Consider the following 6254-nt stretch of genomic DNA (forward strand, 5'->3'; position numbering starts at 1 on the left):
AGAGCAAGACTCTCTTGGCTGCCAAAAAAGAATCTCAAGCACCAGTGTTGGAACCTGGGGGTGGTGGGCAGGGGTCCGTGACCTCTCCTTTTAAAAGTGGGGGGCATTCCTCCCCCCTTTTTAACAAAAGAAACATATGCTCTTTGGGAAAAACATGATCATATTCAGAGGTGACGTGTAGGGAGGGGGCATGTGGGGTCACGTGTCCCCACTGGATTTCTGCCAAGGTTCACCCCAGAACAGGGCCAGCAGCAGCCTTTTGGCACCGGGCGGGAAGAGACAGGAGCTGCTTCCAGCTGCAGGGGGGAAGAAGGGATGACCTGGCCTGTGACCTGGCCTGGCAGAGCTCATCCCTTCCCTCCCACAACCGTGCGGCTGGAAGGAGCTCCCATCCCTTCCTGCCTGCAGAGTCCTGAAAGGCAGCTAACGCCTCCAGGCTGCTGCTGGCCACCGACATAATCCGCCACCTCCTGTCTCCCAGCTGTAGCACAGGCAAGAAACGGTTAAGTCCTAAGGAGGCGTTGTGCACTGAGCCCCCCGGGAACCTGACTGCAGGGGCTTCAGCGGAGCCAGGCCAGAGGTGGCTCAGAAGGGAGGGCGCCCCCTGCAGGAGGAGCAGCGCTGCACCTGGCTGCTGCCTCAGGCACAAAGCAGCCCTGCGCTCGCTGGGACCAGGACCCAGACCAAGTGAGGGTGTGGGGGTGGGAGGGGTGGGGGAGGAGAAGAGGGTGCTAAGCCCGTGCTTGGGGGGCTGCAGTGGAGCCTGCGAGTTCAGGGTGGGAATGGGCTGGAAATCACTCCCTCCCCCCCCACTCTTCGTTTTTTCATTTGTTCGTACTATAATTATACCCTAAATATTATAATGTGGCTACATTTTGCATTCTGGTTATTTATGTGACAGTTCTACTCTGCGGGATATTTAAGCAGTATTTTAATTCCTCTGCCACTTTGGCCTTGCTCCTCCCCCCCCTCCACTTCTACAAAGGTGCCGGCGCCCTTGATCTCTGGGCAGTGTTTTAAGGCTGCCAGGTTTAAAAGTCCACATTAGTGACCTGTGGAAGGCTTTGTTAAATGAGAATTTTATTTTCAGCTTCAAACACGCCGGAGATTGCAACATGCAGAAAGTTAGCAATAACGTCTAGCCAATGGTCCTGATGGTTGAGAAGTCACGTGCTAGATTTGCAAATGAAACTGACCAATCACATTTGGAACGGAGACATGCTCTGTATCACCAAAGAAAACCTCGAAGAGCAAATTCAAGGAAATGATGATACCATCATGGAGGATGCCGAAAAGTATTTCAGTGAAGACAAAAGCTGAAATGTTGAGCCGGTGGACAGGAAGTATTGAACTGAAAGAGTCGCTCATTGTTGAAACTAAGAGGAAGCCTGAAGAACTTATTGAACTAAAGCAGAACCAAAGCAAACTGGATGAAAAGAAGTCAGAAGATGAAAACGAGTTTTTCAAAAGAAGCCAAGAGTTGGCTTTGTCTTTAAAAGGCCAGGAACTAGTGAAACAGAACTGAGAGGGAACTTTAACTCGCTATGGAGCCAATGGGCGACTGAAGTGTCTTCACCTGCTCCACCTGCGGAAGAGTGCGATATTAATGTTGATGTAGAGAATATCCTTCTAGAGCATTTTAAACAGCCTAATTTAGTAGGCAGGATTAAGGATTATTGAGGGATCAGCAGCTCTGAATTGAGAAACAAGAGAGACACAGCAATGCTCTAACAGAGTAGAACATTATTTAATGTGCTGTAAAACTCAGCCGGAAAAGAAGCAAAAAAGGATTTCCCCCCATACCTAGAAAATTAAGGGCAGGTGCTGACTGCGCTCAGCAGCATCGCAGGGCGCAGGACACACGATAAAAGCAGTTCCTGTTAGGAGCTGGTTTGACAGTGACCTTGGTCGGGGAATCCTCCAACTTCAGCTGAGCTGCAGACTCTGCCATAGCACTTGCTGGCTGGCCAGACACAGAGTTTGAAGTGCGAAGGGACTATTAATGACCTAGTCTGACTCCCATATGAGCAGGTGGAGCCTTTCACCCAGTCACTGCTGGGTAACGAGATCCAATGGGTACAAGTTGAAGCTAGACACATTCAGACAGGAAATAAGGTGTAAATTGTGAACAGGGAGGGGATTAACCATTGCAGTGACTGACCAAGGGCCAGGGTGGATTCTCCATCACCGACTATTTTAAAATCAAGACTGGATGTTTCTCTAAAAGATCTGCTCTAGTTCCAACAGGAATTAATTCAGGGCAACTCTCTGGCCAGTGCCAGCGAGAGTGCAGCCTCCGCGAGAGACCGGCCAGTCACTTCTGTTGAAGAACACAAGGAGCTTAAATAAAGCTTCCCACGGTAACCCTGGGAGAGGGCAGAGTCTTTCTGTGTGGCTGGGTCAAGTATCCAGCAGCACTTCTCAGTCCGCAGCCTTTTTGTGTGTTCAGCAGAACTCTAGGATACCACACGGTGACCTCAGGTTTTAGGGGCTGCGACCTCTGATTTCAGAACTCTGTTTTTCTGCCGCTTCTGCCAATGCCCAGTAGATGGCAGCGGTGTAGAACACATTTCTTTGATCTCTTTCTGATGGCAGGCTTTTCATGTTGTCTCTGTTTCAAGAACTGCATTCCTCTTGTAACCCTTACCATTAATTTCCACCTTTAAGCAATTTATTTTACTATTTCAAAGTCATATACAGTTTAGGTGTTTATATCTTTCCATATTCCTTTTCTTTCTTGTGTCGTACGATTCATGCCATTTTTATAGCTCAACAATCATTTTAAAAAAGAAAACAAAAAATCCCTTATAGTTTCCCTAAATTTTGTGGCCCTAGTCGCAACGTTCTTTGACATTTATTACCTTTCATTTCACATCCTTCAGGGCTTAAAATGGAACAAGAACCATCATCTTAGTGAAGGAACAAGAGCCATTAATTATTTACCCTAGAGGTGTATATCTAATTCATAAGGCAGACAAATGTACAATTTCTGATTTGGGGTGAAGATATATTGGACGTCTTTATACAATCAGTAGCTCGGACCCATATCCATCCATCTTTCTGTAGGTCACCTAACAAGCATCCTTGCCTGCAGAAGCCACTCAAGTCCGTCTGCCGCCCTCGGCAAAAGTTGAGCGTGCCATGCCTCTCCCCGCTCAAATTTGGCCTGGCCGCCAGGTCAGATCTGCCGCTCTAGGCAGCTGCCCAGAAATCTGCCACCCCAGGTAGCTGCTTTGTTTGTCTATAGCTAGAGCAGACCCTGCTTAACTGGTTCCATTTACAGTTTCTACACCACCCTGTGCAACTTAATGTAACTCCAGGACACAAGCGCTACTTTGCACAGGAAAACAAGGTGACCGTCTTGTCAACTTTTGGGGAGTTCTTTGTGGGTTAACGGAGAGCGGCAGGGAAGGTCTAGCCACATGCAAATCCAGGAGAGGCTCCTGTCCCAGTGAGTAACACTCGCGTGAAGAGTTTGTTCAAACGTTCCATATCCCGTTCCTGGGGGAAGAGAGCTTCTGTCGGGAGTGTACTGCACGCTGCTGAAGACGTGGATTGCCGGTCACCTGTTCTGAGCAAATGGAGGGGGGGTGAACAAAAGTGCCTCTTGCAAAGGTGCAGTTTTGTATCTTTGATACTGGAACACAGCCATGGCTTTCCTGTTTCAGAGCTAGCTGGAACTATCGTTATTAATGATATGTTTCAAGGTATATTGGATATCGGTGCATCTTGAATTGACTAAAGCATCTTCCAGCAAGGCTCCAGTCTTGATTTGAAAACATCAAGATATAGAGAATCCACCACTGCCCTGGGCAGTTTGTTCCAGGGGTTGATCACCCCTTGCCCCCTGTTAACAAGAATTGTGCCTCACCTCTCCCCAGGAAGGCACTTATGCCCCATAATCTAGTCACCTCTCAGGCTTCTTTTTGATAAACTAAACAGCTTGAGCTCCTTAAGTCTCTCACAATAAGGCATTTTTCCCAGCCCATGAATTGGGTTATTCACCTGCTCGGTGACAGATTAGAGAGGATCTCAAAACACTACATAAAAATGAGAAGCTGTCATTACCTCCTGCCTTTTCTGTCTATATAATGTGACAAAGTACTGTCCTTAACTCGGTGGGTCCTGCGTTTCCTGGCGGATTTTGCTAGCCTCAGAGGCTCACTGTGACCCTCCACGTAGCCCTTCTCTCTCTAGAGGCAAGGGTCACAGTCTACTGAGCCATTTTCATCATAAGCCAGCAAGGGAGGTAAGGAGAAACAACCCTCCCTCACACAGTCTCTGTTGTCTCCCAATATCAGTGATTAATCAGGGAGGGGAGGGGGGAGCCCAGGCCCGCCCTCTACTCCGGGCTCCAGCCCAGGGGTCCTAAAATTAGCAGCTATGGAAGCTGACTTTTTGGAAATAGAACATGTACAATTCCCTGGGCCACTTCCCCACAGCAGCCCCCCCTCAATATCTTCTTCACAATTACCTCAGGGCCTCCTTCCTTGCACCTGTTATGGATTCGTACTACTTTGTTCCTCCAACAGCACAGCTCCCTCCTATAACTCCTGACACCCACACCACACTGACTAACTGGGAGGCTTTTAACTAGTTCCAGCCAGTCCTTGATTGGTTTCAGGTGTCTCAATCAATCTAGCTATCTCCACTGCCTTCTAGAAGGATCTTAATTGGTCCTAGGTATCTTGATTAACCTGGAGCAACTGCCATTTGGTTACCATGGTACCAGGGATTTGTTTAGCCTGGGGCTAACATACCTGTTCCTCACTACTTTACTGTAGCCATCTGGCCTTGCCCCATCACAATAATTATTATATTTATTTAAACCGAGGGCAAATCTGGTGTCCAGGAGATCATGCCATTTTCCCCGGGTCATTCATCCTCCGTGGATCCAATTGCAGAATCAGAGTCCTGGGGAGTTAGGTGAGGAAAGTGACAAACATCCCAGCCCAGATCTGTGACCTGCCTGTCTATTTGTCCATCCTCACCAGTATCAGGGAGCTGTGATAGGACAGACACCTAAACCCTGTTGCTCCATGGTAGGAATTCCCGTGAAATCTCATCATCTTCCAGTGACTGGATCACGTGTCCCCTCTTGTCCTCTGAGAGCCTGATGTGGGTGGAGGGCAGCAGTCTAAGCCCAGCTCTAGTAACCTCCCCATCACTGCCAGAAGAGCTGCTATGCCAAAGGGGGAAGAGGAGACGGCCGGGGGGAAGCCAGGTACCATAACAGGAGCAGCACATGTCAGGAAGCTGTGACGCACTAAGACTGTTTAGCAGGGAGGTCGGCCCATCCATCTAGCGCTGTCCTTTTGCAGCCTTTAATTTAAGAATTTGGACACCCACAAGAGCGTCTGTTCAGAGAGCTGCCCTGCAACTCTAATGTGTCTGTCCTGGATGGTGAGGGGAGGAGATGAGGTTTCCGCACAAATGTAACATGCAGCTGGGAGGTATTTTAGGCAGAAGAGGAAGCCAAGATGGCTCAGGGGATGGGAGCTGTTCTATTTCTTCTGATTGCTGGAGAGCTCTGAAAAGTGACGATGTGAAAACCTGACTCCAGACCCAGCTCCCTGCATGTGTTGGAGTTAGAGCTGCTGATCCGAGTGACAAAAGGACCCGATGCTCCTTCTCATGCATCAACAGAATTGGTTGCAAAGGTTCAAGTCACTTACAAATGACTTGCAAATCCACCAATGGCAACAGAGCTGCCCAGGGGTCACTGAAGGCAGAATTTGGTCTCCAGAACCATTGCTGGGGTTGATTAGCGAGATGGGAAGGACCCTGCTTGAGTCTAAGATCCCAGGTTCAGTTTGCACAGGGGCAGGTTTATATATATTGCTTGAAGACCGAGCAGGTTGGATCTGACGTCTGCGAAATGATGAACCTGGAGCCACGTCACCATTGCTACAGTCGCAGTGGGGAGTAGAACCGCACCTGATGGTATAAAAGCCGAGCGAATGCTTTCGGTGGTCTGTGGAACTGGGTTCCCATAATGCCCATTAGGATCCTGCAAGGGGAACATTATGGTCAGTTCAGCAGTAGTGCCAGAAGCCAGACAGGAGCCCTGGGAATTGAAGCTCTGGTTATTCAGCAGGCAGGGTAGGACAGGCGCTCTGACCCATCTCTATGGGGGACTGCATCTACAAGGCACCGATCACCAGCCTTGCTGGGCCCCTCTGTTTAATCTGGAATTGTATGTGGCTGGTGAGAACAGCCCATTACGTTACACAGGATAAAAATACCCACGGGCC

Source organism: Trachemys scripta, chromosome 3 (genome assembly GCF_013100865.1).
Source record: "Trachemys scripta elegans isolate TJP31775 chromosome 3, CAS_Tse_1.0, whole genome shotgun sequence".
NCBI lineage: Eukaryota > Metazoa > Chordata > Testudines > Emydidae > Trachemys > Trachemys scripta.